We start from the raw sequence: 17,831 nt of genomic DNA, 5'->3' as shown, positions 1-17,831 counted from the left end.
GAAACAGAATGGAAGCTGGGCTGTGGGGATAAATTCAGATTTTGGGAGGACAGATGGCTACGAGGAAGGGAAGCATTAATGAGGAAATATCCCAGGCCGTATCAAGTCTCCTGCCAACAGCAAAGACTCATTCAGCAAGCGGGGAGACAAACCGAAACAGTTTGGGAATGGAATCTTGAGTGGAGAAGACCCCTATTCGACAATGAAGTAGATGCATCCTTTGATTTATGGATGACATATCACAGATACAAATCCAAAATCAGATCACTGATTGCTGGATATGGAAACCAGAAACTACAGGACAGTACTCTACTAAAAGCGCATATTACCTGTTGCAAGAAGCCACAGTAGGGGACACCCTGGATGAGGCACTAGAGGATCTATGGAAGCTAAAAATCCCAACAAAAGCTCAAATTTTTGCATGGAGACTGATCAAAGACAAACTACCAACCAAAGCTAATCTGAGAAGAAGACAAATCCAGATGAATGACACAATCTGTCCTTTTTGCAGAAGTAAGGAGGAGGAAGCCTCTCACCTATTTTTTGATTGGCCAAAGACACAACCCTTATGGTGGGAATCCCTCTCCTGGATTCAAACCATGGGATTTTTTTCTATTAATCCAAGACAACATTTCATGCAGCAAGCAATTGGAACAAATGGTGGAAAGCAGTATTCTAGATGGAAGTGCTGGTGGGTGGCCCTAACCTGCTCTATTTGGCAGCATAGAAATCGAAACGTGTTCCTAAATGAACCTTTTAATGGAAGCAAGTTGCTGGAAGATGCAATATTTCTAATCTGGTCATGGCTTAGAGGGTTTGAGAAAGATTTTGTTGACTCATATACCTACTGGTCTAGTAATCTACCAGTAGCTTTACGTACATAGGATAGAAATGATGGGTATTTCACTGTAGTTATATATCGGGTCTGCAATCTGGATCTTCACACTAGTGGATCCAGCAGCATACCTAGCATTAATATTGTACTTATAGTACCTTTGGTACTTTCATTCATTTATAATATAATATATTTTGGCTGATAAAAAAAAAACTTATATATCAAACAAATTTATATGGAAGGCATTTGGAAAATTTGTGACATACCAAACAAGTGCCCCAAACTCTAAAATAATTGCAAGAAGTGTCAGTAACTTGTTATGAACCTGCTTAATGCAAAATAATGAGATAGTGAGCCAAGCAGGATCCTTATCACTAGTTATCTCTACTGGTGCTCCAAGCATTCGATAGATTTAACAGAGACAAACTTCAACATGTTTCCTAAGTAAACTACAAATGAAAAAGAGACCAAGCTTACCTCGAACCCAAACAGTGACAATGGCAGTGAGATCAAACAAAATGGCATGAAACTTTAAGCTTTCCTCGTACCTCAATCAACAATACTGCAACTGAAGACGTATTATTATTATTATTATTATTATTATTATTATTATTATTATTATTATTATTATTATTATCATCAATAAAACATGAACACCCAAGGAAACTTAGCATACACGAATTTGACCTACGTACCTCGCGGAGAAAGCTTTGACCTTTGAGCACCCACGAGTGTTTCAGCACCCTAGTAGCAACAGTGTATGTAGGGTTTTCTTCGAGCCAGGACAATGTGGGTTCTGTGGGGTTTGAGCGACGACAATATGGGTTTTCCGACAGTGTAGGGGGTTCTGTGGGTTCCAACGAGGACAATGTGGGTTTTCCGGCAGTGTAGGGGGTTCTGTGGGTTCGACTGACGACAATGTGGGTGTCGAGGGAGCGATTTCCGACAGATTTCAGGCAAGAGGAGAAAGAGAAGAGCAATTTCAGGCAGGAGGATGACAAAGAGAAGAGGGAAGGCAAGGTTTTCGAGTGCGCACGACTTGTGAAATCTCAATTTTTATTAACTTATAAACATAACAACATCGATTTTTTATGGATAACCGATGTTAACTGAATATAGTTAACATCAGTTTTTACAAAACCGATGTTAACATCAAATACATTACATCGGTTTTTTAAGAAACCGATGTTAAAATCAACTCCTTAACATCGGTTTCCTCAAAACCGATGTTAACTCTATGAAGTTAACATCGATTTTGCCCAAACCGATGTTACCATATTCATCTTAACATCATGTTAACATCGATTTTTTAAATAACCGATGTTAACATGAATTAGTTAACATCGGTTTTGCTAAAACCGATGTTAAGTAACTCCATTTAATTACAAAAATGTCACCGCGCTTTCGTTAACATCGGTTTTAGCTATAACCAATGTTAATAGGGCGATGTAGAAAGCTTTTTTTTTTAATAGTGATTAATTGAACTGTTGGACAATAGTTTAGTGAACCTATTAAATGAACAGTTTTGAGAGTTCTACTCAAATTATTAGAAAAATTAACGGAATCCTCGTGGCAGCAACATGTAGTTGTACAGAAAAAAAAAAAAACAATAGTTGTAAGCAAAGGCAAGTTATAATGGGTATGTGTTACGTTAATTCCTTGTGGAATTGAACATGGGATAATATGACTTCGAGACTATGATTCTATATATACCATTTTTGAGTGTAATATTTTTGTTCTTAAATTTGATTCGAGGTTGAAGGTTAGTTGTAATTTGTATCCGAAGTGAAGCATGAAATAAATAAAACCATAATAAGGTTTAATTTTAACTCTTTGGAGATGGTATATATATTTAACTAAAGGAGTCTTCATAAGTTTGAGATTATTAGAAAATTTATCAGAATCGTGACAGAGCTCTTGGTTATGTTTAATATCAACTTAAAATTCAGTGCAGGTTAGTTTTCTAAAATTTGTTGCGAAACCAGTTCCGAAAAAAGAATTGTTAAATCATGTAGTTCTGTTAACAATTCAATTCGAACTTTTACAACTGAACTAAAACAATAGTTGGGTTTGGTTTGTTTTATCTGTTTTTTATTTCAGTTCAAGTGAATTGTTTTCTTCTAATTCAAATTAGTTTTCATATAGTTCAACATTTTTTAACACACTGAACGCGAGTTATTATCGTGGTGTTATAAACCCCCCTTACGGTAATGTGGGTTTCAAGATCACGGGTAAATCCAAAGTTTCTGAGGATTGCTTAAAATCGCCCGAAATAGTCACGGACATTTTCCCGACGTAATGGCCAACCGCAGGAAACTTAATCAGATATGTCTTTTGGAATCGATCGTAGATTTCTGTTTTATATAGATATGGCAAAAAAATTCGTATCCGTAGGTACTCGCTCAAATCCGTCCCGATTTTGACGGGTAATATCCGAGTTGACCGGGTATGAGTTCGGGTTCGGGTTTTTTCCGATAACCAAAAGTCGGGTACGGGTACGGGTATGAGATTACTATACTCGTCCCGACCCCGAACTCGAACCCGCCCCACCACTTAGAATCTTTAGAATTTTTGCATAATTTAATCAAAAGGCATATAATTTTTATTATTAGTTAATTTTATTTTAAAATTTTTACATAATTTAATATTATTTTCTTAACTATTTATGTAGACACACGCGTTATAATAAATTTATTGATATATAAGTAGTTAAAAATAAATGTTTAACAATCAATTTATTTTTTTCTAAAATCAAATTTTTATAAAAAAAAAATATTTTTCTAAATGGTGTGTGGAACGGGGTTGGGGATACCCGATACCCGACAGGTACGGGGATAAGACAATAAACTTAAATCCGTCAGATATCGGATACGAGTATGAGGATATGTTGAGGAGTCGGAGAATACCCGTACTCGACCCGCTCCATTACCATGTCTAGTTTTATACCCTTCCAAGAATGTCAGGACAAAATATATGCGTGTGTATACTCGTGAAAAAATTTCATGCCTCTAAAAGATATTTGTACTCTATTGCCTTGCCATTTGGGTTTGGCTGTATTATTAGTAGCCGCCTTAGTTCATTCTAGGGACTATGTAATTATTATCAATAAGTTTACAAGCATTCATTCCTGCTTCGGCAATTGATTGCAGATAAGTTATCGCAAGTCTCAAACCAAGCATATTAACGTGAACAAGACTTTTATATTTTATTTTATTTTCATTAGTTTTCATGGTTCAATTAATTTTGGTAGTTGATAAATCAACGTTTAGAATTAAAAAAAATGGAAAAAAAAATTAGGAAGACAAAAATAAGAAGAAAAATCAAATCTGACAACTTGACGTAGGCAAGTCTTCCACAATCTCATTCGAGTCCAATGCTGATTCAATTAGTTCACAAACATTAGTTTCAAAAAGATGCAATCATCCTTTACTATAAAATTAACATTTAACATCAATATTTTTAGACATTTAACATCAATTTTAAATCAATATTAAAATGATCATCATTCAAAGTAAGTTACTTTTTACATTGATTATAAAAATTAATGTTAAAATTCATTATACAACGTGAATTTACTCTAAAACTGATGTGGTATAATAATAAATAGACAAAAAAAAGGCAAAAACAAAATTAGTTCTGAAAAAATAAATATGAAAAAATAAATATTGTAAGTACTTACAACATTGATTTTTTCAAAATCCATGCTTTTGAAAAAAAAATATTTTATTTATTTGTTAAATGAATCCAAACCTATAAATTTTTTATATTATATTCAAATTATTATTGAATAAATACTGTTAAATAATGAAGGCACAAGAAACAGTAATCTCAATGTAAAAATATCATCTATAACCTAAGATTTACATAATTCTAACAATTGTAAAAAATTTGCCTATAAATAAAGTAAAGCCACTTTTGTGGCAAGAGTAAAAAATTGAAGTACTGAGGGAAACAAATTTCTTACCTACTGTATATATGTAACTTGGTTATGGTAGAGAGCAAATGCTTGGAACCGTAAATAATTAATTAAATGATGAAACTCAAAACTTGCCTATAAATAGAGTTTTCCCTCATTTACTGTATCCTAAAATTTTGGTAACATTCTAACATTGGAGAGAAAATATTCGAAAAGAAGATAGTCTCATAAGTATATTATCCTTTTTTTTTTCCTTTATGAGTTGAAGATTTTTCTCGTTATTTCAACTCTAATTTTTGGTGCGTGTTACTATTATATCATAACTCAACAAATAATTATCTCGATATGTATTTTTGGTAGTATACATTGAGTCCTTAGCTAGACAAGAGAAATAGAAAAAAGGTGATGATGCAGCTGCTGAAGTTACCAATACAAAACATAAGCAGTGCTTTTGTAAGGAGTATGGCTAGCAAAAAATAAAGTGAGGTGAAAATGGCATACCGGTATTCTACACAAATTGAAGAAGTGTGGTTCCTCTTGATCACAAGGCTTGATCTCCTTTGAACACTGAACCTAAGTGCCTATCAACCATGTGGAATGCATGTGGAACCTATCAATCCCAAACATTGAATTAAATAAGTAGTGCAAATGGACAAGTCAAGGAAAACATTTTTGTTCTTCTGATTTTTCCAACAATTTAAGTAGATTTAAACTGTAAATGGTATATAGAAAAAAACTTATTATTCAAATTAACTAGTAAAGACAAGTGATATATATTTGAAAAAAAAATGTTATTAATTCCTGTCCTTTTTGTCAAACATAATAGTCAAGATGTATCAAAAAACATAATAAGGCAGCGAATAGTATGAGTAAGGAAGCTGCCTTTTTGTGGAAGTCAGTTTGTTCACTTTCACCCTCAACGGATCTCCCTGTCACCAATAAACACAGTAAAATAAACAAATGTAGAACTGAGGGTGAGGATTGCTTTGAAAATCACACAGAACATGGCTACCTTACATAAATTAAATTATAAATATTCTCCTATATGTTGCTGGCCTTGAACTACAGAACTGACATAACAGAATAATCACTATAAAGGAATTCCTAATAATATAACATTATTATAAAATATTAGTTTTAAAGTAAATAAAATAAATATGTTTTTAGAAAATAAAAAGATATTTTATTTATTCATTTGATAAGGAGTAAAATAAAATTCATTTTTATAAAATAATAAAATAAAGAAAAATAGAGTAAATAATAAACTCAGAGTATCTTAACTATAAATAGAGACATATTAGGTCACGTTTTATATTTAAGATATCTTTATATGCTCTCTTCCTCCCAAATTCATTTTACCTTCTTCCTCTCCCAAAGTGTTCTTTTTCTCACTCGTATACACTCAAACCTATCTCATTATAACTATGATCTTGGACTCGTTAACCGTTGGATCATCCTGAAATTTAAACACCAGGTTTGGAACGCATTTTCTCATATTCACACCGTTGAGATTTACAAAATAATGTTTGTAGAGAGAAACGCCCCTCACACTAAGACAGTAAAATTAAGGCTATAATCTCTTCTCCTTCTCTTCAATGCTTAGAAACCCTAGTAGATCAACGAGAGGAAAAACTTGAGGAATCTTAGGGAACCACTAGATATACTATTATTACAGCTAGATTACGCACGTGAGCCCGCTTAGAGGTAAGGGATGACTTTATCACAATTGGGATTAGAATGAATATGTGTAGGAATCCTCAGCGAATAAAATTGGGGTTTATTTTAGGATGTTTACTGTATTGTAATTCTGCCTTTATGATTATAATTACAAAATTTTTATGTTTGACTAGCCAATTGATGCCCTAATGTGAATTGGTTGATAAAATTGAATGTTCTTGGTGTTTTTGTATTTTTAAACCTATGATTTTGATATGATTATATGCCTTAAATGTTGGAAGATTGCTATCATATGATAATGTGTTAGTGACACTACTAAAAAATTGTTTTTCTACGCCGCACATTCTAAGACGGTTATATGTAACCGCCTTAGAATGTCACGTGATAGCAATTTTGTAATTAAGAAGAATTTATGACACACATTCTAAGACGATTTTACGGAACCGCCTTAGAATGTACTAGGGGAACCTAAACGACAACGGGTTTATGTATAGAAACGTCGTTGTTTTTCTTCGATGCCAACAGTCACGTGTACTTTAATTTAAAATTCCTAACCTCCTTTAACTAGAACCCTTCACTCTCTTACGCTTCCCTTGACTCTTGCTTTGGCCACCAGCTCACGCCCGCACAAGAGCATCACCCGCTTCCGCGACGAGCTCGACGTCGTCCTCGACTACCGCTTCCTTGCCCTGCCGCACGTATTCGTTGGTGGCATCTACGTTGGCGCCCTCGTCCCCACCCTCCTAACCTGCCTCCAACACATCTCCACTGCCGACCTCCGCCACCGCACCCTTTCCCTCCTCCTCCACCTCTCCCTAGACGACGACGCTAAGGTCGGCCTCATTGTCGAGGACCTCCTCTCCCCTTTAATCTCTCTCCTCCTCTCCTCTGCCTCCCCCTCCGACTGTCGCGCCCTCGCCGCCACCCTCCTCACCAGCCTCACTGTCCTCCATGTTAACAAGGCCACCATCGGAGTCTTCCCGGGCTCCATCCACGCCCTCGTGACACTCCTCCACAATGGAAGGGGAAAGGAAAGAAAAGAAGCCGCCACGACGCTCTACGCCCTCTGCTCCTTCCGTGATAACCGGCGTAAAGCGGTGGAGTGCGGCGCCGTTCCCATTCTGCTTCGAAGCACCGATTCTAGACTTGAGAGGAGCGTGTGCAGATTCTTACGCGTGTTTTGCGGGTTTTGTCAAAATCCAAAGAGGGGAGGGAGCAGATGGAACGGTTTTGCGGGTGTGTGCAGATTCTTACGCGTGTTTTCAGGAATGGAAGCTCAAGGGGAGTTCAGTATGTGTGTTTTCACGACAGTGGTATATGTGCTATTGAGATTTTTAAGAATTCCAGGTTTTTCTTCATGTTTTCCTTATTTTTTTTTTGTTGTTGACAAAGTCTAAGGTTGCAACTTTCAAAGATAACTGCTTATACAACAATAAATAATTTGGCAACGGATCTATTCAGTTCATGGTTTTAAGTGAGGAGCATTATATCAACCACTTCAATGCAGAGACATTTGATCTTTTACATACTTTGCAATTCGATTGGCCAGTATTTGTAAGTACTTCAACATAGTTTTAAGACTAATTAATTTAGAATTAGCATGACTTTGCTAATGCTAGTTTGCACTCCTTTAAGAAACGATAGAATGAAACAAGTGAACTAATACAATTGTTTTAAAATTGAGTGCTTGACTACGATACGATTTGATTTATGTTCTGTTTATACTTTTTATTTAATTTTTGTTTTTTTGTTGTTTTGAAAATTCTGGTCTAGCATTCTAACTGCAATACTGTGATCATCAATTTATCTTGAATTGTCTAGTAACTAGATTTTTGCCTGCATTCTACAGTTAGCTAAAAAGTATAATTAAGATTGATTAGTTCTAGCTCATAGTTTTAAGATAAGATTGATTTGGTATTTGACCTGATAGGACTGGGATTCACAATTTGTCTGCAGTACTGTGAAAGTATGGAGATGTAAGCCGTAAGTTACATGTTAGCTGACTTCATGGATTAGTGTTTAAGTTGTTGTGCCCGGAGGGAGGGAGGATGGGCTAATTATATTTGACATATTATGTACTATATCTAACTATGTTGACTTATTTTAATTTGTTTAATATTTATTTGTTAATTTTTATTTATCAAGTTATTCAACTTATTAAGTTATTTAAAATAAATAAATATGTACGAAATTAACTAACTTCAAATTATTTTATTTATTAAATTATTCAACTCATAAAATTTGTTAAATTTAATAAAAAAATAAACACGTAATAGCTAAATTTCTATTTTTATTTATTTTTAAAACATTTTACTCTTTTCCTTTCTTTCTTTTTCTTGCATTTTTTTCTTCTTTTGCTAAAAATCCGTGATCTGCTCCTAGAAGAAACTAATTTCTGTAATCATCAAATTTTTTTAAATTAATATGTTTTGGAAATTAGTTTTGAAAAGAGTATTTTTTTTTTTTACTTGAACTACTTTGTGATGATAACATACAACTTAGAACAAAAGAAAAAAAAAAACACACACACATAAAACTTGATAGCATTTGTTAATTTGACTTGGACTTTGTCCTCAGAAAAAGGGAAATGAGAAAAAGAAGGAAGATTTGGTTAGAGCAGTTTGCCAGCTTGAAGCTTCTATGATTCAAACTTGCAACTTAACTCCAGAAGGAGCTTGTGGTAAGCTTAGTCATGATATGAAAGCTATTCAGCATCAGGTAATTAGGGTGTGTTTGGTTTACATTTTCATTTTCTGTTTTCATTTCCTGTTTCCATTTTCTGAAAACTGTTTTCATTTTCAAAAGATTTGAATTCTGAAAACATGTTTGGTTTGATTTTTTGTTTTCTTTTTTCATGAAATAAAAATACTAAAAATTTATGATATATTGACTTCATATATTTTTGTATTTTTAGATTAGTTTAAAATTATATTCATTGTCCCCATAATTTCATTTTAACCGAAATGAGGTTTCTGTTCTCAACTGAAAACACTGAAAACGAAAAATTATTGTTTTCATTTTCTAGTTGTTTCCTGTTTTCATTTTCACTGAAAATGTTTTCAGAAATCAAACCAAACACATTTTCATCACCGTTTTCTATTTTCAGTGAAAATGAAAACAGAAAACAACCAAACCAAACACCCCCTTAATTTTTGACATCATTAGCTGAGTTTTCTTCGTGAAACATAGATGTTGTTGATGAGCATTTTTTATAATATCATGGAACATTAACGATTTCAAAAACTAACTCTGGTATTTTCACATCATTAGCTGCTTTATCATATATGCATTCATACCCGTGATGCAACAGTGAATTTGCAACTGTTAGCGGTTTGGTTCTGCGGTTCAAAAGAGATTGCATGCTATATTGCTATCTACAATACACACAGGTTAGTTGAACAAAATGGCATTTTTAATTAAATGCTGTAATCTTTTGGTACTACTAGTAGTATGCATTATTAGCAGAGACACAGAATGCGAATTTTCTACAAGATAAACCTATTGTCCAGAGGTTAGTTGAGTTACCTTTCTTACATATGGGAAAAAAAATGCTTTCAAGACAATCCTTTGGTGGGCCTTTGCCTGCTCCTCTAGGTACTTTTGGGTAAGTTTTAAGACTTCGTCTGCAACATTTTGATTTAGTAGTTTTTTTAGGTTTTTTTTTTATATTTAGTACTAAATATAAACATCTTTTTCAAAAAAAAACTTAAGCCTTAATTTATCACCTTATAAAAAGATTAAATTCATTCTGAATCCCTACCGAATTAGTTTCATCTTAATCTTTAGATTTTGCACACTTCCTCTTTCTTTTTCTTTTAATTTTTTTATTGTAATATTGGAATAGACTAATTTTTAATAAAATAAAATATTTTTTCAACATAATTTATTTCATATTTAAAATAAATCATTTATTTAAGAGATATAAACTATTATTTTATTGCTTGAATCAATCTTTATTGGTTGATATGTTTAATTTTCTATCTAACAAAAAAGATAGATTATATATTTCATATAAAAAAAATTGTCTTTTTATATTTATTTATTTCTCTTCCATCTTCTGTAAATCGTAGATGATCATTTTCACTTTTCTTTCAATCAAGTGATTCTCTTCCCACCTTGATCTGCCTATAAATCCACCAATTACACGCTCAAAGGACACAGTCACATTTAGATATATAAAAAAAAAAAAATAATAACGTCAATGGAAATGATGGCAACCGCAAGTGTTTGTTATGTTCACTGCAACACCATTTTGGCGATACAACACACACTCTCTCTCAATTCTATCTTTCCCTTTCTTCTTACATTTTTATCTTCTTTTTTTTCCATATTCTTCTACGCTTTCTGTTTCCATCAGCTAATTTGGCAATTTGGGTTTTCTTTAATCGAGATCGACATCGTGTGTATATATATAAATATATAAGGGTAGCTTAATTAATTCCCTTGGAAATTAATCATGAAATCCATCACTGAAGTTTAACTGGGTCTTAATTTGCTCCCTAACCTCTACCATGATATGTGTGGTGCTAGGTTGGTTTCTGAAATTATTGAGATGTTGTTTTGGGCAGAGAAAACTGAATGTCTTTTTGACGTTCTTGCTGGCAGTTATGTTTTAGACTTTTAGTTTATTGAACATGTAATTGAGTATCATGTTGCTGCAGATCGCAAACGACCAAGGGCATTTGGATAGCCAAGTGTGCTGGGATTGAGCCAAGCACAATTGCTATGGATTTAGAGGGCACTCATGGAAGAGAGAGAGGCGAGGTAATTAATACCGGATTAGAAGTTTTTTTTTTCATTTTCTGTCATCCAGTGAGATAAGGCTTTTGTTGTTTGTTTTATTTTTCACACAAGTGATTTTTGTCTATGTATAAAACGTGTAATGTTCACACCAGTTTGGTGATTTGTTAGTCATTTTAGCCTCCTTTAGAGCATCTAATAAGAAAGACCTGATAGTGTAAAAAAATTCCAGCCTTATCTCATGTTTTTAAAAGTCCAACAAGGGAGGTTTTGGTAATCGATTACCAGTGTCTTTGAACGCTAAAATTCAAATTTAAATGTGAAGAGTCACATCCTTTCACGAAAAACTTTGTGTAATCGATTACACTGATTTGATAATCGATTACCAGTGGTTGTTTCTGAATAAATCAAAAGATGTAACTCTTCAAATGGTTTTTGATTTTTTCAAATTGGTTTTAAGTTTTTCTAAAAGTTATAACTCTTCAAAATGGTTCTCTTGACCAGACATGAAGAGTCTATAAAAGCAAGACTTTGTTTTGTATTTTCAATCAATCTTTCTAAGAAATCTTTCTATCAATTCATCTCAATCATTTCTTTCAATCATCTTTCAATATTTTCTTTCATCTCTTTCAACAGTTGTTCTGTTTCATCTTCTCTTCATCTTTCTAAAAGTTTTTGTTCAAAACTCTCTTCCAAGAAAATTTCTTTGTTCAAAAACTTGTGTTATTCATCTTTTTCATTCCCTTCTCCCTTTGCCAAAAAGAATTCGCCAAGGACTAACCGCCTGAATTTTTTTTGTGTCTCTCTTCTCCCTTTTCCAAAAGAACGAAGGACTAACCGCCTGAATTCTTTTGTGTCTCCCTTCTCCCTTGTCAAAGAATTCAAAACGACACAGTCTGAGAATTCTTTTGATTCTTCCATTTCCCTTATACAAAAGTTTTCAAAGGACTAACCGCCTGAGAATTCTTTTGTATCCCCATTCACAAAGTATCAAAGGTTTAACCGCCTGAGATCTTTGTCTTAACACATTGGAGGGTACATCCTTTGTGGTACAAGTAGAGGGTACATCTACTTGGGTTGTTGACTGAGAACAAGAGAGGGTACATCTCTTGTGGATCAATTCTAGTGGAGGGTACATCCACTAGGTTCAAAGAGAACAAGGGAGGGTACATCCCTTGTGGATCTTTTCTTGTAAATGGATTTTTACAAGGTTGAAAGAAATCTCAAGGACCGTAGGTCACTTGGGGACTGGATGTAGGCACGGGTTGTTGCCAAACCAGTATAAAAACTCTTGTGTGTTTGTTTCCTTTTTCCTTACTCTTTTACTTTCCGATGTGCATTTAATTTCCGCTTTTACTTTCTGTTAAGTTTCTCTTCTACTCCTCATTCTCTTAACAATTTAGTAAAAGCCTTAGAAGAGTAATTTTTTAATTAGTAAAGGTTTAGGAATAATTAATTCAACCCCCCTTCTTAATTATTCTGAGGCCACTCGATCCAACAAAAAGTTGATGAATTATCATATTGAAACTGTCAGGCCCTATTTTCGTTTGGGGAATATTGTTCGTGATGTTTTGATCATTGCTAGTCGAATTACGGTCTTTGACACTGATTACAGTGCGAAGCCAGGGATCACTCTGGGTTTTGATCAAGAAAACAAAAAGATACAAGGGAAAGGGGGCAAAAAGGTCATTTTGTGGATTTTTTTGGACCCAAGCTCGCCCAAGCTAGCATCTGGCTCGTCTAGACTATGAAATGCCTTCAGGCCTATGCAACCAGCTCGCCTGGGCGAACTAATTCCTTCAGCCATAAGTAACCAGCTTGCCTTGGAGAGCTTTCCTTGCCCCAAATGGTCTTTTCCTATAAATAGCCATGCTCGGGAAGGGGTTTAGGGGTTTAGAAAATCTATGGAGGAAGAAAAAAATGAAGGAAGAGGAAGAAAAAGGAAAAAAGTGAAATCGAGGAGCTGCCGAATCGCAACCGTGGATCATTCCCTACATCACTTCTCTTGCTAGCCTTGTACCCTGTGCAACAGTCGGTTAGTTTTTCCTCCTTTTCTTTTCTTTTCTTTCCTTAAGAGTTGAATATAATCCATGTACCCTTATGGGTCCTCTCTGACATTATGTATGTATTCATCTTCTCCCCTTCTTCATTGGTAATTTCATTTTATTTGTAACGCTTAATTCTAGCCGATCACCAGTGGCGTGAAATCGTTTTCTTTTCTTTTGTGAGACTAAATATCAATAAACACAAATAAATAAAAAGGAAATCAATTCACAAACCAAATTTCTTTTTATCAAATATCACTTGAGATCATTTCAAGGTCCAACGTCTTAACGATTCTCTTCGCTTTTCAAAATTTAAAACGTCATTTCAAGGTCCAACACCTTAAATATCCTTTGTTCGCAATTAAAATAAATCTTTAAAAAAACATAAAATCAATTTAACACACAAACATTCAGACTTAAAGAACTACGTAGATCTAATTTCCTCATCGCACCTGGGGATACGTAGGAGCAAGGGCAACACCTTTGTCGACTTGAAAAAAATAAAAAAATAAAAAATAATGTAATAAAAGAAATTCATTGTTCTTGGGAAAATAAATAATTTTGAAGTCACATTTTGCACACTCGATTAAAGGCTGTCGTCCTTTGTGATGGGGCGCGTGGGGTGCTAATACCTTCCCTATGCGTGGGGTGCTTTTATTTTATTTTCTTTTGTCGTCCCGTCGTGAGGTAGGTTCCGACAGAAACAAATGAACTTTATAAATCACTCAATAAGTTTTCCATAAATAAGGAAAAAAAAGAAATGCCAAATTCCAAAACATATTGTTGGTATCCTCACTTCACTTCAACAAAAACTTTACATACAGAGTTTACTATTTCAAGTGTGCAACTGGCTAACTGTCCACTTAGACATAGCACTCACATGAAAGATAAAAAATCTTCTCCTACATAGTTATTTAACACCTCATGAATAGAGTAACCATGAAGGGAAACTTACTTGAGCCATAAAACCTTTAATTATACGATGAAAGCTTTCTTTATAATGCAAAGGTTTCCCAGTCCATTCTCCAATGTCCTTCTCACCTACAAACAAAAAGCACACAAAATGTGAAACATAACATGGAATTTGCTAAAATGTACAGTGGTAGTAGCTTTAAATTTACGTGTAGCATGTTATAAATCAAGCGCTTCTTCCAAAAGCAACACAGGGACAATGTAGAAGTGAAAAATCTACTCTAGTCCTAGGGTGGAAGGGAATAAAGCTTCATTTAGTTTACTACATCATTACATTTGGTTTTACCCCATCAAAATGATCAAACATCCAAGAAAAACTAACAAACAAGACTTCCTTATCACTCTTGGGACAAAAAAAATCATTATAAGACTACAAAAATGAAGGCCATAAGCCTTCTTGTTTTGATGAGTTGAAAATTAAAATTCCCAGTACAAATAAACAAATGGAAATTCCATAGCACGAGCTATATTCTAAGTCACTCTATTGCTACTATAAGCTATACAATGAAGTCTAGTGAAGATGTAATGTAGTAATAAAGTTTAATTCCTTATACACAATAAGTACTTCCAAATCCATAATGAAAAGCAATCAGTTGCAACCCCTAATGTTAAGAGAATCCATAATTTCAGCTCAGATTTGAGTTTTGTTGACTTTGCACCATAGGTTGACTATGGTTGGAAGGACCTGACCCTAAACCTGGATGTGGCGTGTTTAGAGTTCGAGGATTTTTGTGCTGCTTGTGGCATTAGTTGCGGGCATGTTCCTGCTCTTGTAGAGCCTATACTCTTTTCCTCCATCTAAAAAACTCCACAAGAATAGAACTTCCGCTCATCACCACACCAAAGCCAACAAATGTAGCTAGAAGGATAGATAGAACTGCTTGCACATGAACCTATAGGAGACAAAAGACATTAAGTGTGACTATAGTGCATCATATACTTACATGTATTACAAGTACATGACATTTGACCTTCTTTATTTTGTTGATGTTCTACATGAGTTGCAATAAAAGATTACAATTAGATCAAATGAAATAATATAGGAAAAAATATTAGTTAATCCATCTTAAAAATTGTTTCTCCTTCAATCTTGCTAAAGTTCCATGAAGATGTTAAATTCAAGTAGATTAAATAGTTTAGCATTAATGTTTTGGTTGATTTCATATTTTGGTCAACATAAAAAACAACCATTATACATTGACAGAATTCCATAGTCATTATTTTCCCTAAATTTTGTTGCCAAATGTCAAAAGTAGATAACATTTTAGCCATGGTTCAGTTCTTATAAGTACATTATATCATATTGCTTATATATTGTTTGGTATTCTGATCTTATAATCAAGCGTAAGCTACATGTTTCTTTTTAATCAATAGCCTTCTATATATTACCTTATAAATGTCATAGCAAAATGTGAACTTCACATGGCAGAGCACTCGATGACCCAAAAGAATGCCACTGTGAAAAACCATGCCTCTCAACCATGGCAATTTAGCAGCCAAGTGCAGTGCTGGTCCACTTCCAACTGATTACCCATACAAGATTACATCTTCTTGACTAAGTCATACTTAGTTTCACGACATTCATTTATTGCCTCTATGTCAGCATATGTGTTGGATTCACTAGGCTGCATGATTTTAAAGTATTGGAATTGCATATCAATAATATGGCATCCATAGAATTTCTCATAAAGAAAAAGACCATTTGTTTCAAACTAGATAGATTTCATTGCACAAATTGGAAGAACAAATTCAACAGGGAAATATGCCTCTGTCCTTTCCATTACAAAAGTTAAGAAAATGAAATAATGACATCAAACTGGTCTGATGTTTAGCATCATGACAATCAATGTAGATTTACACTTTTCTCATCCAAGTATATATTAGAGTACCATAAAATCTATCAGTCCACTAGTTCTTACTTAAGACATCATTATTAACAATTCACTACTAGTATCATCAGAAAGTTAACTAGTAACTGTTTCAAAATTAATTTAGTATAAATACACCTCAATAATTAATTATTTTAGTATCCAATCTTCATTAATTTGGTACAAAATTATTTTTTATTCATGTAGTTATTTAAGATATAATATAAAATTACAACATAATTACTAGTGCCACACCCAAACACACTAACATCCAATATCACAACAAACATTTGATGCCATATATAAATTGTGTCATGATAGCCCTTTGGTGCATTTAGCTAGAGCAGAATAATCTATCATCACCACAACTTGAAGAAATTCATCATATTCAATTCGAATCAACAAAAGCAGAGACATGATTGCACCTACAAACACATTCACAACACATATGAAAACGCGACCAACAACCATCACCAATCCATTTCAAAACCCCAAAAACTCACCCCTCTTTTTTTTCTTCATACACAATAATCAATTAAGATTTAGGTAAATAGTAGCATTGCAATCGCAAGTTGAACTAAGTTGTTGAAGAGGAACATGCCTTGGTGTCAATTTTGGTGTTGTAATTGCAAGTTGAATTGAATTGTTGAAGAGGAAACGCCTTCGGTGGGAGCAGTGTAATACCTCTCATATGCTTCTTCAAAAAATTTATTTACTTTTGTTGTCTCATTTATCTGTGCATTCTCTATAGCGAGGAAACACACCACTGGAACCATACAACGACATTGCTGATTCGGCGTTGGCCTCCACCCCTACAACAACTACAATGAATTCATCACCATTGTAAAGGATAGGGTGGCCTGGGCTTTTGCTTCGAGGTCGAGCAAAGTGTTGATGGTGGCATGTGAAGCGGTTCTGGAGTGCAAGGAAAAGAGGTTGGTGGTGGTGTGAAGGTCTTTGGAAGCTTCTTTGTCCTTTCTTTCTTGCTTTCTAGCCAGATCCACACACACTGCATATATGATATATGACTACTCACAACATCGAATTTTAAGAAACCGATGTTGAAATGGTAACTTAACATTGATTTTCCAAAAATCGATGTTAAATGAGTATTCACAACATCGTCTTGTGAACATTGATTTTTCTAAAAATCAATATTAACGATGATATTTTATTTACAAAAATGTCACCGCGTATTTTGTAGCATTGGTTTTTATGAAAACCAATGTTAACAAAAAGATGTTAAAACTTATTTTTGTAGTAGTGATCATAGCTTAAACTAAGCCTCAGGCACCATTTTTCCATGGCTATTCATAAAATTCAACACTCTCTATGTGTAGTACTTGTTTTTCTTATTTAGTTCTCATCATTGCAATTCCCTTTACTTGGGTACACCATCCAAGATAAGTACTTTATCAATTGTGGGTTAGACAACAATGTTACCAAAAGTGGCAAGGTTTATGTTGGTGAATCAAACCTTGAAACCAATTTTCCTAGCAGCAACACAGAAAGGAGTGAATCATTGGTGCCTTCTCTCTACCAAAAAACAAGAATTTTTTTTAATTGAGTCTTGGTATAAGTTCAACATCGACACAAATGGCATCTACCTGGTACACGTCTATTTCTTCACTTTCTCTTTGCATAGTAACCTTTCCTTGGCCATGTTCAATGTTTCGGTTCCTGGTTTCTAGTTGTTGCAAAAGTTCAATGCTACAAATGATACTCATAACAACTTTACTCTAGTAAAAGAGTTTTTCATGGAAATAAGATCCCCGACT

This window comes from Glycine max, chromosome 5, assembly GCF_000004515.6.
Source record: "Glycine max cultivar Williams 82 chromosome 5, Glycine_max_v4.0, whole genome shotgun sequence".
Classification (NCBI taxonomy): domain Eukaryota; kingdom Viridiplantae; phylum Streptophyta; class Magnoliopsida; order Fabales; family Fabaceae; genus Glycine; species Glycine max.
Note: the sequence above shows the minus strand (reverse complement) of the source record.